Source organism: Myotis yumanensis, unplaced genomic scaffold (genome assembly GCF_028538775.1).
Source record: "Myotis yumanensis isolate MYYU_CA2020_CCGP unplaced genomic scaffold, mMyoYum1.0.hap1 SCAF_9, whole genome shotgun sequence".
NCBI lineage: Eukaryota > Metazoa > Chordata > Mammalia > Chiroptera > Vespertilionidae > Myotis > Myotis yumanensis.
This window is the reverse complement of record NW_027223760.1, coordinates 83,993,631-84,011,689: the sequence shown is the minus strand read 5'-3', so window position 1 is coordinate 84,011,689 and position 18,059 is coordinate 83,993,631. Positions and strand designations below refer to the sequence as shown.

Below are 18,059 nucleotides of genomic sequence, written 5' to 3'. Positions count from 1 at the left end.
ACTAAACATTTCCTTTTTTTTAATTCTAGAAGACATTATTTTCTTATGCATTTTCTTTCTTTACTTTTTTTTGAACTTTGTCCTTCAAGTCTCTTACTTGTTCTATGGCTCACCTCTGTATTCCCATGGGGTGCATTCTGGTAACGTCCTCCTATCTATCTTCCAGTTCATGAACTCTCTCTGCAGCTGTATCAATCTTCTAGTATACCAGATAGTAACTTCTACATTCCAATTATATTTTTGCCACTTACAGATACTCTACTTAGTGTTATTTTTTAAAATCTGTTAGGTTATGCTCATAATTATACATTTCTTGTAGATACATGAAAGTTCTATTTTACTTATTCAAGAGTGTTAACTAGTTGTTTTATCATCTATATATTTATTCAATTTATTAGTGCTGCTTCTTATTCCTACTTGCTCATGAGTCCCTCTCCCCGTGTGATTGATTGTTTATTTTTACTACTGTGGCCTACAGACAGACCCTCAAAACCATCTCTACACTTCCCAACATCCTCAGTGTCACTGGCATTGTCAAGCCACCTTGACCTCTTCCTTGATTTACACAGCAGCTCTGGCCTTACCTTCTCTATCCCAATTTATCTACCCACCCAGGAAAATTATCATTTTTTAACTATAAATCTGAACTATATACAGCAGAATAAAGATGCTTTGTGACCTGAGCCCCACTTACTATTCAGCTTTGTGTCTGCCTCTCTCCGTGACTAACACGTAGCCGAGCTCCACTAGCTCCTTGATGCTCCCGAGCACAATAAGACAGGCCTCACTGTCTCCTGCCTTTGCATGAGCTTTTCCCTCTCCTAGGTCATTCTTTGCCTTACATCCCTGGAAGGCCATTCCACATGCTTCCCAATTTTGCAGCTCTTCTGTTTGTTTCTGATCCAAATCACAATGAAAGTTAATACTCTGTTCTATGCCCCCCCCCCCCGAACCTCCGAATCTCTCATTCTCATATATATATATATATATATATATATATATATATATATGCAGGGATATCTCTCTATTTTGCAACATTCACCACTCTTTGAGCATCTTTCCTGACACACTGTGGGTGCAAAGACCATGCCCTTCATCTCTGTGTTTCCAGCAACCAGCCTGGGATCCTGAAGAATAACAGCTACTGGGAAAATGTTGAAAGAACATATTTCAAATATGAATCACAAGAAAGATCTATGAGCTTATTATGCTTGCCTTCCAATGTATAAAGGATTCATTTGGAAAAAAGAAAAGAGGTTCTATTGTTGTTTTAAAATAGGACTAGTGATAAAAGTTTCAAAACATGATTTGATTCTAATATAAGTGAAAACATTTCACATAATAAGTATTGTCAAGGGGTAGAACGGCCGGCTCCCAGTCCTGTGCTCCTTGGTCCAGCGTAAAAATGAAGCTGCAGCGGCGTCTTCACTGGGTGATAAAGGAGAAGCTACCCCCTCCCCCCCGCCCCAGGAAGCTGCTCTAAGTGGTCTTCGGGGTCCCCTCTAACTCTTAGGAGCATGCGATTTTGTGGTTGTCGAAAGCAATAAAAATGTTTTAAGGTGAACATACATGTTTTCATAAGCAAGATGACTTTTATCACCTTCCCCAAAAAGGTTTTATTGTTTTTTTAGGATAAAGAAAACCTCGAATATTACCCTGATATATCAAAAGACATTCTGTTCAAACCATCTTCTCTCTGAGCGTGAGCAGAGAAAATTCGCCTCTGCCCTAATTGCCTTTGGCTTTAAAATGCAATATCTACTAAAGGGCAGGACTTTTGTTACTAACATGCAGATGCAGTAAATTCAAAATATCCAACAAAAGTTGTTTTAAATAAGATGAGAGCAACTTATTTAAAAAACTCAGCGGTAGAAAAAGATAATGATTTTCAGTGAAAAACGCTCTAGAACGTGAACAGGCAGGTGCAGACGGAACGGAGCTTGGCAGTTACAGGGAAGGTACCAGCAGAAAGGGGTCTGGTTTAGAGAGATCGCACCCCTGAAGGGCAAGGATAAATAGGTCCAGAAGAAAAAACGAATAAACTAATCATCACAGCTCACTAACTCTGGCTGGTATATTTTGTATATGAAAACGCTGGTCTTTGAAATGTCATTTCCATTAGCGTAAAGACATACATCTCGACAGTTGTTATTTTATGTGTGAATGGGTGATGGATCCATTGCAGGGTTTGGCTCTATGTTACCCAACATAGGACCTCCTGCCTTTCCTGGTAAGAGCGCCTGGTCTTGTGGAGATGCCAGTCTATGCCCTCTGCCCACTCCCCACCCTCCTCCTACTGGGGGGAAGGTGCCTCCAGCACTCGCTCACCCAGCACTCTTTCTCCTCGGGCTGTGTCTCCTGTCACAGCACCCTTCACTTATGCAGCTGGATGTGCAGAAAGTGGTGTTTTCACACATCTGCCTGAGCTCCCTGTCTCACAAGGTCTCCTGAGAGTCTCCACAGGCACCAGGCTCCTGCTCCAGGAAGACCGGGGAAGAGAGAGGTGCTACAGAAAGAGGGAGATCCAGCAGTCACAGGCTCTGTGCCCAAGTGTCCCCATGATGAGCTCGTGACCCCAGATGTGTGCATAGAATCAGGTGCAGGCAGAGAGGAGAGTGCAGACGCTGCATGGAGTAAAGCTAGCACCGCGTTTGTTTCCTCCTCCATAGAGGGAGGCAGCTAGCACACGTTCCCCAGGAGGCTACCCCTTTGCTTATCGCTCAGCTACTCTGTCTGTGGCAGGTGCCCTGATGAGCAGGAGGGACAGCAGGAGTCAAGGTCTAGGCACTCTGAAGGCGACGGGAACAGCGCAGGCTTGAATGAGATGGAGGCAGAGAGCTCGGGCACTGCACCCTGTGACGTGCTCACTGTGTCCTCGCACGGAGGAAGGCTGAGGGACTCTGTGGGGTCTTTTTTATAAGGACACGAATCCCATTTCTGAGGGCTCCACCCTCATGACCTGAATACCTCCTCAAGGTCTCACCTCCAAATACCATCACCTTGCGGGGTAGGGTTCAACTTATGCACCTGGGGGGGAGGCGCATATCAGAGACAGAAGCACTCAGGGACAGTGCGGGGCTGGAGGAGGGCTCCAGGCAGCAAGGACCTCAGAGAGGCCTCTAGGAGCGGAGGGTGCTCCCAGCCACCAGCTTGTAGAAAGGCACTTTGTACCTGGTTAACCTATTGGCATTTTAAGAAATAAGGCCCACAAAGAATTATATTTAGAAATGAATATTTCATACCTGCTTCTTATTTAGGAAATGCCTGGCAGTTCAGAAATTATTTAATTAACTTAATCAATGGCCTAAGATCTGAAAGTTAAAGTATCTGGAAATTAAAACTTAGTGAATAATATTAAATCTTTATGAATCTTCCCATTGTGAGACTATTATAAAATTTAACTCTATAAAATGTCATTTTGTACATGTATTTTTAAATTTTAAACAAGTTGTGAAAAACAGTTATCTAGTCTGTAAAATGAGTATAGGGATTTTAGGGAGCTAGAATCAGGAATTAAATTAACTGTGGTTTAATACAAACAAAACTATTGTATGAACTTTTTTGTATGGGAAACTAATTTTAAAAGATGTTGAATTTTTAATGACTTTGTCCCACACGTACTGTTTTATCTTGGACGTGAGCTTTTTGAAAGCGCATGGTTATAGTAATGAAAGCTATTTTGTAAATGTACTTACTATTAAGGGTGGAGAAAAAAGAAATATAGTTTAATAACTTTGTCTTTTTCTTTTTTTCTTGATTTCAGAGAGAAGAGAGAGGGAGAGATAAAAGCATCAATGATGAGAGAGAATCAATGATTGACTGCTTCCTACACGCCCCCATATGGGGATTGAGCCCACAACCCGGGCATGTGCCCTTGACCGGAACTGAACCCAGGACCCTTCAGTCTGCAGGTTGACGCTCTATCCGCTGAGCCAAACTGGTGAGAGCTTTTATTTTTTTCTTGGTGCACCGTTCCCGGAGGTACTGCAATACCGGGTCAATGCGTGAAGTGGACGGAGCAAGCTCCTACTCCATCTCCCTGCTCCAAAAATACATTTAATATAATGTCCTCAGAGAGAGGACGTACCAGATGTTAAACTGATAAGAAGAGACACTACACTTGATCTTAGCCAAAAGGCCGAGAAGGGATAAACTTTGTCTTTTTTATAGATATTTTGACTATTTGTCATGAAAGGATACATACTAGTGTAAAGTGATTTTTTCCAATCTTTCCTAGCGTAAAAAACTTTCCCAAAAGAGAAGAAGAAAAGGGATAGTGTTAGAAAATAAAATAAAGAAGGTAAATATAAAATCTTCATTGTTAAAGGGCTAATTATGTTTCTGGAAAGAAAGTTTAGATGTAGAAAAAGAACCTGTGATGCAAACACCCTAGACCAGAGACATGGAGCTGGCTCTGATACTGGAAGTTTCCTTAATGGACACGCACACCCGCAGGAGCAGGACGTGGACGATTCTGTGACTGTCACAGCGGACCGGTCTGTGAGGGCTCAGGCGTGAACCGCGGCTGACGCTGAGCGGTGAGCAAGCAGCAGGCGCTGCACTTAGCCGGGGCGCATGCAGTCTGGTCACTATCGCTCTGGACAGTGTTGATGCTCCTGTGCGCAGATGTAGCCACAGGGGTCTTGTTTTGAGTTGACCCAGGCAGTCACCACGTGGCTCTGTCTGAGCTCTGCGGGTCAGCCCGGACCACGTTGGTGTGGGGCGAAGTCAGACCTGGTGCTGGGACCGCTGTCCTCGCTCTGTGCCATGTCACAGCTGTGGCATCAGCTCACGTCAAATATGAAAAATGTTGTTCAAGGTTTGACCTTATTGACAAAAATATTAGTCAGACGAGAACAGTTAAGTGTTTCTGAAACAGTCTAACTCTGCTTTCCCATTTCTATTAACGAATGCATCCCCTGGACAACCATCTCATTCCCCACAAGGAGAAATAAGCGAACCCCATGTCCTCATGCATCTGTAAAGAAGCCTGTGTTTAAGGTTCCTGGTTTAATACATTTACAGCAATATCCCAGGGCTCACAGGACTCAGAATGCAATGCTTTGGCAACGAACAATTGTTCATGAATAAAAATGCTCACCCACTAAATAGGACTTAAATCAAGGATAAAAGCAATAAGGCTGCTCTTGTTTCTGGAAATTGCAGCAGCTTTGTGGAGCGATCTTTAGCACAGTTCCCAGTAGCCGCCCAAACCAGTGGCACTGCATGTATCTGAAATTTTGAAAGTGTCCTGTCGTTACACCAGATGCATTTCAATTGACGCCTTCGGACTTTCTAATCATATCTGTGGTGCTGGGCGAGGGGCTGTGTTTTGGCCACAACGAATCATTAGGCAGCATCCATCGGTGTCCCATGCTCACGCTCACACACACGCTTACACACACACACACACACACACACACACACACACACTCACACCGCTCCCCACTAGCTCCGACTGCCTTCTAACCTCCAACCTCACAGAGACACCTGACAACGGTCCTCTCGGGTGTTAAACCAGCTCCCTGCTCACACGACACGAGGGCTTTGATTTCAAACCAAAGCTGCTGAGTGAGACTCAGCTCAGACTAGGTCTCCAGGCCCATCCTCAAATGGCACCTCAGCCCACGTGGGAACGCAGAGTTGCCTGTTCAGGCAGCTGAAGTGATGAGAACTTTCGCTGAGTGAATGCAAAAAAAATACCCACAATCCTGCACCTGGAGGCTAAATCATAGGTGAGATTTTGACGTGGTTGCCTCCACTCTCTGAATTATACACTACTTTCTGCAAACAATGTAGGAAGCATTGTATATATGCTCTGGGTATGTTTCCAACACACACCACAGCTTGTTTCTCTTGTCATTTACTTTTTTCAAACATGATTTTCATCGGCTTTGTATGATTTAGTCAATGGTTGCATATATAATAAATAATAACTCTGTGATGGCCCTTCTGTGAGGAAATCTGGGTTTGCATTTGTATTGTTTCTTTAGGAGAGAACCCCTAGTAAGGGAATTATAGAGTAAAATGATGTGAAATGTTTATTTTGAAATACACTGCAAAATTTCCACCTTCAAAGCCTTTACTGAACTCGAACCCCACACATCACAGATGAGTATATCCATCTTTTTACAACTTTTCACTTATAAAAGCACCGCCAAGCTGCCAAACCAGAATGAGGAGAATGAGCGACTATTTTCACATGGTGAGTGACGCAGAGCACTTCACCTTGTTGGGCCCACCCACAGGTCTGAGGGACACCGGGCCTCAGGCCTCCTGCAGGAATCCTCCCCGCCCCCCCCCCGCACCCCCCCCCCCCCCCCCCCAGCAGTGAAGCAGTGACGGAGGAAGAGCGCGGACTTGGGCTGCTGGAGAGTCAGGCCAACGGCACAGTCTGAAGGCACAGGCTGTACATGACTGAGGCGCCAGCTGCAAGGTTAGGGTCCCGAGGGCCACTCTCACTGCAGACCAGCTGGCTGACTACTTGGGGAAATGTCCCCCGATCAGGTTCAACACTGACCTTTGCTAGAATAACTCACAGAATTATTCAGGAAAGTGCTGCCCCTACGATTACAGCCAAAGGAGGTGAACTGGGCTCACCAAAGGAAGGGGTGCCTGCAGGGAGGCTGGGAGGGGTCAAACCCCAGCTTCCAGTCGCCCCTCTCAGGAGTGGTGTCTCCTCTGAGGGTGTGTACAGGGCCCTGCTCTGCCCCAAACATCAGTGTCCAGAGACCTTGCTGCGGGGCCCTTCAGTGCCCAGCCTCTCCCGGAGGTTCCCTCGAATGGCCTAGTCTGAGGTTCCTCAGAAGCCAGCGCTGACAAGACGTGTCCCAGAACCACAGCACCCACCACAGTGGGAGCCTGGCCGAAGCCACGGGGAACAAAGACCTGTGGTCAGGAGGGACACCGGGGCCTGGATTTCAGATTTCTCTTTGGGAAGAGGCAGTTTTTGCTGCACAGGCTCAGCCCTGGTGTGAATTCCAGCTTAATTACATCCTGTTTAGTGGATGTTTTTGTTGCTATATTTGTATGGCATGTTTTCTAAATGTTCATTTCTTCGTCTTCTGAATAAGGATGATTTCGAGAGATAATCTACATGGCCCATCTGTCACGGAATTCGGCAAACGCTGGCTCTACATCCTCGAGATTTCCTTCCTATCTACTCTAGAGCAAGACAGGCAGAACTAAACTAAAGCCCTAGGCCCAGGACTTACCTGGACAAGGTAATACAAGCACAAGTACAAATCTGGGGTAGTCTCCATGTCCAGGTACTACTACGGCCAGGCTCCCTCAAATGCCATTCACAGCATTACCTAATGCCTGACGATGACAGATCACTATTAAACATTTCATTAAACCTCTGTTCATTTCCCTCCTCGGCCATTTACCCCCGACTAAGCTCTCTACAGCTGACATTGTCTTCCCAGAAGCAGTCAGAACCAGACTGCAGCTCCTGGTCTTAACCAAATCAATCAAACAAACTACAGATTAAAAACCCCTGTTAACACTCAGGCTACCTCCAGCCTCCTAACAATGGTTTCCTCTCGACCTCATGAAGGAAGGAAGTGGTCAGTTGGCCCCTGATGGTCCCACCATGTCCTAGGTTAACGTCAGGGTCATTTGGGAAGCGGCTGTGGAGGAGGGCAAAAATGGTGTCTGAATAACAAACATGTGCTCACTGGTAACCCCAAACCGGGCATGATCTGATGGTGGAATGACAGTGACTGTCCAGAAGGGATGTTGCTCAGCGGGAGATTATGAACACTGATTAAGCAGAAGGTCTGTGGGACCCGTTCTTCCACAAAGAAACGACACCAAACCCGAGAAGAAATAATAGCACAGGACTTTACAGTGACAAATGTGGAGGGAAAGGCGGTGCCATTGGCCGTTTTGTTCCTCTTTTGAGTGAGATAGCTGAGGGAAGATACAAAACAAAGGAGAAGCAGCAGTACTGCTTTCTTGTTTGTGAAATTTCTACTCAGTTTATAATGTGATGTTAGATGTTACATTTCAAAGCATCAGGTGGCTTAAGAATGACAGTTATGTCTCAGATGCGGGACAAACACACTTCTAATTACCAGTTGCAGCAGAAGCAACATAATTTTAAAAAAATATTTTTATTGATTTCAGAGAAGAAGGGAGGAGAGATAGAAACACCCATGAGAGAGAATCATTGATCGGCTCCTTCCTGCACACCCCACACTGGGGGATGGAGCCCACAACCCCAGCATGTGCCCTTGACCAGAATCGAACCCAGGACCCTTCAGTCCTCAGGCCGACGTTCTATCTACTGAGCCAAACCAGCCAGGGCAACACAAATTATTTTGACAGAATAATAATAAAGTAAAAAACTGTTAAAGGAGCTTCATACAATGATGCTCTAATGCCACTGCGATCCTAGAATTGAACTCCAGATGACAACCTACTACATGGCACAAGCGCTGGAACACAAGCTGGTGTCTATTCCAACTTAATGGCATCCTACTTGGTAAGGCTTTGTTGCCGTATTTGTTGACAAGATGAGTAAAGCGGCATTAAGAGAATAAAGTGAATTCTCCAAGATTATGTCAATTAGTCAAGAGTGAATGGTTGTTCCTCTTCCTACTATTCTAATCCCATAATTCATTGTGACTAGAAGACCCATTTCCCATGTACCACAGAACTCTAATATCATCCACAACATAATCTGGGACACGTGTCGATGGCTGGCAGAACCTTTACAAGTGGTGAGGATGTGGGCTGATTTCAGGAGCACACCGCTGAGCTCCATCCAGAGGTTAGCCTGCGTGGCTGCCATTGTTGGCCACAGAGCCACGCCCACCGCCTAGAGCTTCTGACTCATATGAACGCAGCGCTGCGGATGGACCTCTGGTTCTTCCTGGACCATTATTCACATGGGAACACAGGGTCACCCGGCCCATCACTGGCAGGAAGTCTGGTGGATGAGGGAGCAGCCACATTCACCCAGCAGGACTCCCATCGGGCAGGGGATGAACGCTGTGACTTGGCCTGTCCTCCTCAGCTCACAGCCTGGAGCACGAGGGTGGACATCCTCTCCTGCGGCCGCCAGCCCGCTTCCTGGAGGACAGGGCTCTGTGGCTGCCTCAGCTTGGAGGGGGCGGGGGGTGTAGACAGGGATCCCAGCAGCTCTGTCTGCTCTCAGCCTTGCCTCACACCCGGTGCTTCGGGATTTTACAATCCAGCATTGATGAAGGCGGATTTCTAATTCCTTGCTCTCATTCTCCTTGTTTCTGAATGATGCTCAAAAGGCCAAGGTGGCAGCAACCATTTTCCTCAGCGTTTCCGTGAGGGGGCTGCATGGTGTTTAAAAAGCACTTCCGCGTGAATAATCACCTGTCCTATGGCACGTCTGTGTGCTGGGACACTGTCTCCAAGGGCATAAATCACCAGCATCAATGAGGCCGCACTGGCAGCACCTTGATTAGAACCAGGTGCTTCGTTTCCAAAGGTTCCTCTGTGACATCTGAACACTCGGTGACATTTGGAGCGAATGACCTAAGCTAGCCAAGCCCCGATTCTCTGGATGTCAGAAGAGGACTATGGTGTCACTGTGAGGATCTGATGAAGCAGTATGTGTGTCAGGTACTGAGTCCATGACACATCGTGACAAATGCCCAATTAGGTCGCATTACAATGAACGAACAAATGGAAGTCAGGAGATGGAACTTGACTGGCAAATGTGTGATTTCCAAGTCGCTGTGCCAGTGGTAATCTTCAGCCAGGCCAGCGAGGACAGCACATCCCAGCCGTGTGGGTGTGATGAGAACAGAGGGGAACTGCAGGGAGGGTGCCCAGCAGCGACGGGATCCCTGCAGTCCACGTGGGTGCTGAAGGCAGGGGTCACCCTTGGCCCACTACACCCTGTCCCAGCCCCGCCCACCACCCCAGCGAGGACACTGCTGGCTGAGAAAAGGCCGCTTTCTCTCTGGAAAGGAAGGAGAGTAACAGACTCCAACTTACAGGTCGTTAGGAGTTTTAAGTAAGATCTGACGTGAAATGTTTGTGCACCCCCAGCCCAAGGACCCTCCTGGGAGGTGCTCTATTTTACTCGTGATTCCACATGCACACAGAGCCATTCGGCTTTCCGGACAGGAGAGGCGGCTCTGCCTGCTTAGCCCACTGAGCACCCCTGTCCCTACCAGGGGACACTCCCGCCCACATCTCATAGACTGGCCTCTGGGTTGTGGGTCAGGCTCTGGGTTGTCGCACAGCCCTGTGCTTCTCCTGCATCTGGTCCGCTCGGGGCCCGAAGTCTGTAAACTGTGAGACTGTGAGGCTGAGAACCAGCATGCAGACATGGGTGCTATAAACGGCCGGCCCGAGAAGACAGCTGCCTCCTCAGATGACACTTGCACTCCCACGAAACCCAAAGGCTCACAAAGGACGTCACATGTGGCTGCGTGCTGTCTCCCCGACTGAGCTCCTGGGATGACCCAGGCTTCCTCCTCCGCCCCAGCTCCTCTTACTGACTTCCACCTGCCCCTACTGACCCCCAGTTCCCGCCTGACCCCAGCTCCCCCGACTTACTGAGCTGGGCCACCTCTGATTACTCAGAGGAAGTGGTTTATAATTGCAAATCATTCCGGGAAGCCGAAGCAATTGGCATTTCTAAGCTATTTTTTTCTGTGAAGGATGCTTATCAACTTAAATACTGAAGCAGATCCAAACTGTTACTCATCTCCAGTTACAGAAACAGCATAATATGAATTCCCATTCAGAAAACCAGTGAAGTCAGTTATCCCTCTATGGCTTGTGCTAAAACTAACATACATAGCCTTAAAGACTCAGATGCCGATGTCTGAACACTGAGGGCGGTGTCGGAGGCTCACTGTACAATGTAGGTGCCTACACAGGGGAGATGCTTGCCCAATAGCACAGGCTAGCTGTCCCCGCAGCCCCTCGCGGAGGATTACGAGGCCGGTGCTTCCTTCTGAAGTCGGCTCCATGGACATGAACAGCGGGTCACAGGCCCAGGCAGAAAAGGCAGCCGAGAACAACTGCAAACAAAGGAGGCCAAGGGTGCTGCTGTTTCAAGGCCCGTGCTCTCCTCAGAGCCCACCACCTTCCACGTCCTCCCTGCAGAACTGTGAGATTCTGAGACGGCGAGAAAAAACCCTGAAACACTGGGACACGAAAGCGATATTATTATTAGGTTCCAATTGTCGTTTTCATGTCACCTGAACCACGTTTAGCTTTCTCAATCCCCAGCTTCCAGCTGGCCTGGCACACATGCACCTCGCACACTTCACACGCAGGGATGCTTGGCATAAGCACAAGAGCATCGTCCCATCCTCAGCAGGAAAACTTCTGATCTTGCCTTGAACAAAGCCTCCTGCTCGTCTCTCCAGCCCTGACCTCCAACTCAGGCCGGAAGGTTCTGGATGATCACATTTCTGGATCCACCTCCTGTCACCCATTGGGAACCAGCCCCAGTCCTGGCCGGTTCCCTGTGAGATGCCCAAATTGCCTGTTTGCCCAACAGCTCTGACGAACCTCACCTCCACACCCCTACAAAGATAAGCAGGATGGATGAATGACTGGAGTTGGGGAGGGTGTGGTGAGGGTGGGAGGACATGAACTGTGTTCTGCGGCCCCTTCACCCCTATTCACAAGGTGGGGAATTTTCACCAAGGTGCCCTTACCATTACCATGGAAAACCTGTCTGCTCAAAGAACGAAGACTGCTCCCCAGCGGGTCCTCCGGTAACAGCAGAGGATGGATGGACTTTAGCAATCGCCCTTCCATCCCCAAAGACTCCTCTGTGGAGGTACTAGAATGGCCATCCTACTGCCTGTTTCCGTCAGTAACAATTTAACGGAAGGTCATTCACGACGTGCCACCTAAGCCTCCGTCCCACTACAATGGCAGAGGGAGTGTTGCAACAGGGACCATGAGGCCCCAAACCTAAAGCCTGTGCTCTCTGACCCGCATATAAAACAAGTGCTGGTTAACGCTCAAGACCAGAAACTGGCCGGCTTTTTATAACGGTGGCATTTATTTTATCGTGTGTGGTGTTCTCTGTTAGCAACGGTTCGGTATTATATGACTTTTCTCTGAAATTGACTAGACAGGCAATGGTGAACCTTACTAGTTAGCTTCTCCAGAATGGGAGTTCTCCCTAATAGGAGGCCATTTTTCATAACGCATTTTACAGTTCAATTACAAAGTTACCCATAAACCATCATAACCCGTTTGCACACATCAGATAATGCATTCAAATCAACTTCACCCAATTCTTCTAGTGTCAGAGGAAATGAGCAACACAAAGGTTGCTACTGCCTAGTCCCTGCCTATAAAGCCACAGTTACGCTGTAGAAGAGCCACCACATGAGTTGAGCAAATGTCAAACATGTGTCCTTACTTCATATCGGCACACAAGTCATATGTCATCTCTTCAAACATTATAATCCAACAAACATACTTGAAGGTTTGCAGTGGGATTCAAAGATAACGCTCTGTCCTATTCTCACATGGACCGTCAGACCGAGATGAACATTTTACTGCCTCAGCCTGCCACGCAGTGGAGTGTGAGTGGAAAGGGAAGGCTCTGGACGGATTCACGGAGGCTCCTCACCTCCCAGACGCCCTTCTCCCAGAGGGATGGTGGCATCCATCTGCATCAGGGTTGCCCACTCTAGGCCCAGGAGACTCACTGTGTTCTAAGCCTCTGAGGTCAACCATGTCTTATCCCTGCATGCTTTCCCCAGAATCACAAACTTCTTCCTCAGAATACCAGATCGAACAGACCACGACTAAAGGATAGATTTAGGATCAAAGAGGCCCCGATAGTCTCTGATCGGTGTCTAGTGAGATCAAACCAGTTCTCCATGCCATCTAGGACAAAGCACATGCCATCATGTTAAAGACTTGGTCCTCCAGTCACGAGTTCTCCTTAGGCACCACACAGGTGGCCTGGTGAAGACAGTCACCATGTTTGAGGTTTCGGGGACTGGACAGGTGCTGTTTCCCTAATGACAGTCGTCTGAGATGATGGCTTTTCATGAGAACTCTGTCCCCATATCCTTTCAACAGCTTTGCTTCGAATTTTCCCCAACATTCTACCTCTAGGAGTCTCCTTATCTATCCCTCCAGGTTTCCGGTCTTTCCCATTGGCTCCAAGCTCCATAAAGGACATACCTTCCACTTGGCTTACCCTTAAGTAACATATTTTTTCACACAAGCGAGCTTGCTGTACAAAGTCTATGGATATGAATTACCAAGGATATTGGATTCACTCTATTAAAGGGAATTAAAGTTGATGAATGGGCCATAAAAACAGCTGTATTTGTTACTGGGATGACAGCATGAAGACAATCTTTCTCACCACTCTGCACAGAGATGTTTCGCACAGAGGTTGAAGCTGTGGAAAGTCAGCTGTTTCTCCCATGGTGTGAAATCTGTTGCACCACTAACACTCGGGCTATAGAGATGGGGAAATAAGCATATGCATGAACGAAATATGCTGCTAAGTCCTTAACATTAGTGTGTGGAAGCTTTTCTTCCTTTCACAGGGTAGTTCTCTTCTTGTCTACACATTTGACTCCCCAAGGAGACTGTAAAGTCCTGAGACTGGGGCCGCACCCTATATCATTCAAGCAGGCTTTCGAGGGTGGATTTACACACCAATATTTTCTAAACCTCTCCCAGACTCTCCAGTGGTTCTGACTGAACACATCTTCCATATGTTTGCAAGTCAAAATTAACCGAAATTAAATAACGTATGTGTCATGGCAAAATGAATAGCGAAGCTTATGTTTTGTAAAACAGGCAATGTGATTTTAAGTGGGATATTTCCATTCTATGTTATCTGATTTTAAATTAAATATACTACTAACCACCTTACAAGAGTTACTAAGTTAAGGCAAGATTATCTTTTTGCAGTTTCAACCCTATAGTGTGTCTGAAAAGAATTTAATGATGCTTATACCTTCAAAAACTCAACCCATTCTGAATTTTGAAGTGTAGATACATGTATAAACATAATGGTGACATATATATCATTCCTTATCTACTTTTCGCTCTCACACCAGCCCAAGTGCAAATCACACATCACAAACCCCCCTTGTACCTTTAATATGTAGGCAGAGGAATTATATTTCCCTATGTTGAAGAATATTAAATACATTTATGCATTATAGTGATTTAAAAAGAGTCTGCTTTGCCCAACCATTGTGGCTCAGTGGATTGAGCACCATCCTATGCACCAAGCGGTCCTTGGTTTGATTCCAGGTCAGGACACAAGCCCAAGTTGCAGGCTTGATCCCCAGTAGGGGGTGTGCAGGAGGCAGGCGATCCATGTCTCTCTCTCTCTAAAGAACCAATAAAAACATATTTAAAAAATAAAGTAAAATAAAATAGAGTCTGCTCCAACTAATATTCCATTTAAGAAGACATTATTACTTTCTAAACTTTCACAGTAATTGTTCCTGCATCCCTCCACATGCACAGCTGAGGCCGGCATCACGTTTCCGATAATGACTGTGTCCTGGATGAGTTATATCCCTAACTTCCCTTCCTGCCGGCTCTGGGACGTGATTGCTCTTAAATACCGTAGAAATATTATGACTCATTCTGTATATGGTTGGTGTTTATGGTAACAGCATCCCAAAATCAGAGCCTATATTCATTTAAACTACAGTGGTTGAATTAGCTGATTTTCAGCTGAATCGTTCGGAGTAGATTACAACATAAAAATAACCTATGCTTCTCCAATGTTAAGAGTTGTGAACGGGTTAATTAGGGAAAAGGCTACATAATTATATTGTTCAGCAGTGTGAGTACTGAGGACCAAATCAGTCACTTCGCTCATTTCCCAGAGTGGCCTATTGCCGACGCCATGTTCTGTGTGCGGCAGCTCCCTTCTCGGGCAGGGAGCTCTCAGGCCGTCCAGCCAGGGGCGCTGTAGTGCCCACAGGCTCAGGGCTGCTTCCGGAGCTGCTGTCCGCGGTGTAAGTTGTGCCTGGTGGGCAGACATTTAGTGCACATGTCCGCCCACACCGGAGAGGAAGTGACAGTCCAACCCGGAAATGGAAAACCAAGGGAGGGATGAAAAGGCACGGGGCCGCCCTGGCGAACCCTCAGGAGGCGTGAGCTTTAAAAGGGGCCCCGCAGGCTCACTCAGCACCCACCGCCGGTTTCCGGAAAGATCTCTGAGCTGAGACGGCAAAGCCCAGGTGTGCTCCCCGCTGAAGGGTTTGCCAGGCCGAGAGGAAGGCAGAAGCGGGGCTAAGCCACGGCTGCACCTGCAGCAGCCCGTCCGCACGCGGGGAGAGGACCCACACAGGCGGGGAGGGGACCCACACACGCGGGACCCACGCACGCGAGGAGGGGACCCACGCACGCGGCGGGCGGGCCTGCGTGCAGCCGGGAGACAGTCAACTCCATTAGCCGCGTGAGACGCACCTTTAGACGGAAACAACGGACTGAGACTTTGTACCACAATAAACGAGAGGCGGGTTTACCTCACCCCCGAAGCAAGAAAAACCTGCACAAATGCACCCAACAATGGTTCCAGGACACTGCCCGGGCGGCCCCAAAAGATGGTCACCCAGTGAGGCCAGGGGCACCGGGCAGCGGGCACCGCCCGGTGTCCCCCCGGGGCAGAAGCAGGGGCGGCGGAACCGGCGCAAACAGAACCCTAACCATCAGAAGCCAACGCTGCAGCACCAGGGAGGCCAGGCCCCGCCTCCCCTGGAAACAACATGGCAGCGACCACCCACTTTCTCTCCGGCCACCGTCCAGTCCAGCCCGCTCGGTCCCTGTGCACAGCCCCTTCCGGCCACCGTCCTGCCCGACCTGGGCCCCTGTGCACAGCCCCTTCCGGCCACCGTCCTGCCCGACCTGGGCCCCTGTGCACAGCCCTCCCGCCGGCACTGCGCTCCCAGTGAGCGTCCGCTCAGACACTGAAGCCCGCAGCGCCCTCGTGTTCCTTTCTTTCCACCTTAAGGACGGACGCCCCGCGAACGTGCCTGCGGTCTTCAGGCCGCGCTGACCTCCCTGCATGTTGCAGCCTCAGGCCGGTGCTGCCCGAGGGCAGTGTCCTCTGACAAGGACAGACCTTTAACTCTGAGGAACGTTTGCTGAGGACCAAGATGGCGGCGGCGGCGAGGATCTGGTCTCTCCTCCGCAAGCAAAGCGAACCCACCCGATGCGGAGGACGCTCTGGCGAGACCGCGGGTGGGTGCGGCCCAACAGCTCGGACCGCGAACCAGACAGAGACGCTGGGGCCGCCCGGCAGCGGCTAAGGTGCCGGCAGCCTCCAGGCGGAGGAGCCGGGAGCGCTGCCCCCCCACCTCCGCCCTCCACTCCGGCCTCGAGCAGCCGCCTCACGAAGGGCGCGGGCAATGGCAGAACCGCACCTACCTGGGCTGCGGCCCGTTCCGTCCGGTCCGGCCCAGAAGTGCTGTCTCGGCCCAGGCGTCGAAGCGTCGCAGGCCAGGAGCCGGAAGTGCCGGCTCAGCCATGGCACCGGAAGTCTCTGCTTGGCTCAGGTACTGGAAGTGCCTGCTCGGCCACGGCACCGGAAGTCTCTGCTTGGCGCAGGCGCCGAAAGTCCGGCTTGGGCTCAAGCACCGGAAGTGCATGCTAAGGCCCCGGCGCTGGAAGTTTCTGCTCGGTCCGGAGCCCGAAGCACCTGCTGGGCCCAGGCACCGGAAGTGTATGCTGTGGCCTCAGCCTGGAAGTTTAAGCTCGGGCCCAGGCGCAGGCCTCTCCTGCCCGGCCCAGGTGCCAGCAATGCCTGCGGGCCCAGGTGGTGTAAGTTCCTCTTGGCCCAGAGGGGAGAACCGCCTGCATAGCTTCTCCAACTACCAGCCCCATGAAGCCCGAACGGAGGTGGCTTCCACGAGGGACACCTTCCAGCATGACAAGCAAGAGGGAGGCCACACGGGGAAGGCTGCGGGGCGCACCAGGACTGCGGGACTTCCGGGGCTGGAGGGTAAGGAGCACCAGGGCTAAGTCCCTCCCGCCTCTGGGCTGCGTGGGCTACCCACGCCCGGGGCCTGCCTGCAGGGTCTACACTGTGTTCACGCTCTCGCTGGAGCCTTTTTAGCCTGAACAGGAGGTCACTACCGCACCTGGCTTTCCCACCTGGAGCTGCTCCTGGGCCGGCCCGATGCCTTAGCCACACGCTTGGTTCCTATCGGCCTCCCCAAACGCCAAACACAATGAATACCTCCCTTCCTTAAACTAGTTCAAAAAAGTGAAGTGGAAGAAAAACTTCCAACCCCATTTAATAAAACCATCATTACCCTGATAGCAAAACCAAGGATAATCCTTGGTGAGCAGAGATGCAAAAATTCTCAACAAAACATTAGCAGGTTGGTTTCTATGAAACAGAAAAAGGACCCACATGTCTCTGATATCAAACTGCACTACAAACCTACAATAATCAAAACAGTATCGTAGTGACACAAAGCCTGACACATAGATCAGTCTTATATAATAAAAGGCTAATATGCAAATAGACTGAACAGTGGAACCGAACAACCGGTCGCTATGACGTGCGTTGACCACCAGGGAGAGTGTTCGGGACATGGTGGGCATTGGCTGGGGCAGGATGGTGGAGCAGTGCCAGTCACTGTCATTGGGGCAAGCCTCTGGTGGTTACTGAAAATTCTTTGCTCCCACACACTGCGGTCCTGCCTGACGCCCGCACCCCCTGCTGGTGCCCGGCACTAGTCCCGATCACTTGGCCCCATCAGCAGGTGTGAGTGGCGGCTGCCGGCCCTGATTGCCCCTGAGGGCTTCTCCACCTCCCCCTGCTCCTGAGGGGCGATTGGGGCAGCAGCTGCTGCTCGTACCTGCTGCTGGCACTGGCCCCAGTCGCTCCACACCCTCAGCAGATGTGAATGGGGCCGGTAACATCAGCGGGGCTGCTGGCAGACAGGACAGGACTGGGGGCCACGGCGGGAGGGGCCTAGTGGGGGAACAGAGGATGGGCCAAGACCTGCCTGTGTGCCTACTGCAGCCCTGCAGCCCACAGTTCATTTTAAGGTGCACGAATTCATGCACTAGGCCCTGAGTTAAATATAATAGGA

The 18,059-nt window shown here is 49.5% G+C and overlaps 1 non-coding gene and 1 pseudogene across 1 annotated transcript; both read right to left on the bottom strand.

The window, feature by feature from the left end:
• The window catches only part of LOC139016034 (protein FAM3B-like), a 133,341-nt pseudogene extending 116,737 nt beyond the window's left edge, over window positions 1-16,604 (bottom strand).
• On the bottom strand, window positions 3,960-4,150 carry LOC139017139 (U2 spliceosomal RNA). The gene has a single exon (XR_011472805.1). It is a non-coding gene; the product is annotated as a U2 spliceosomal RNA (small nuclear RNA).
• Window positions 16,605-18,059: the final 1,455 nt, after the last annotated feature.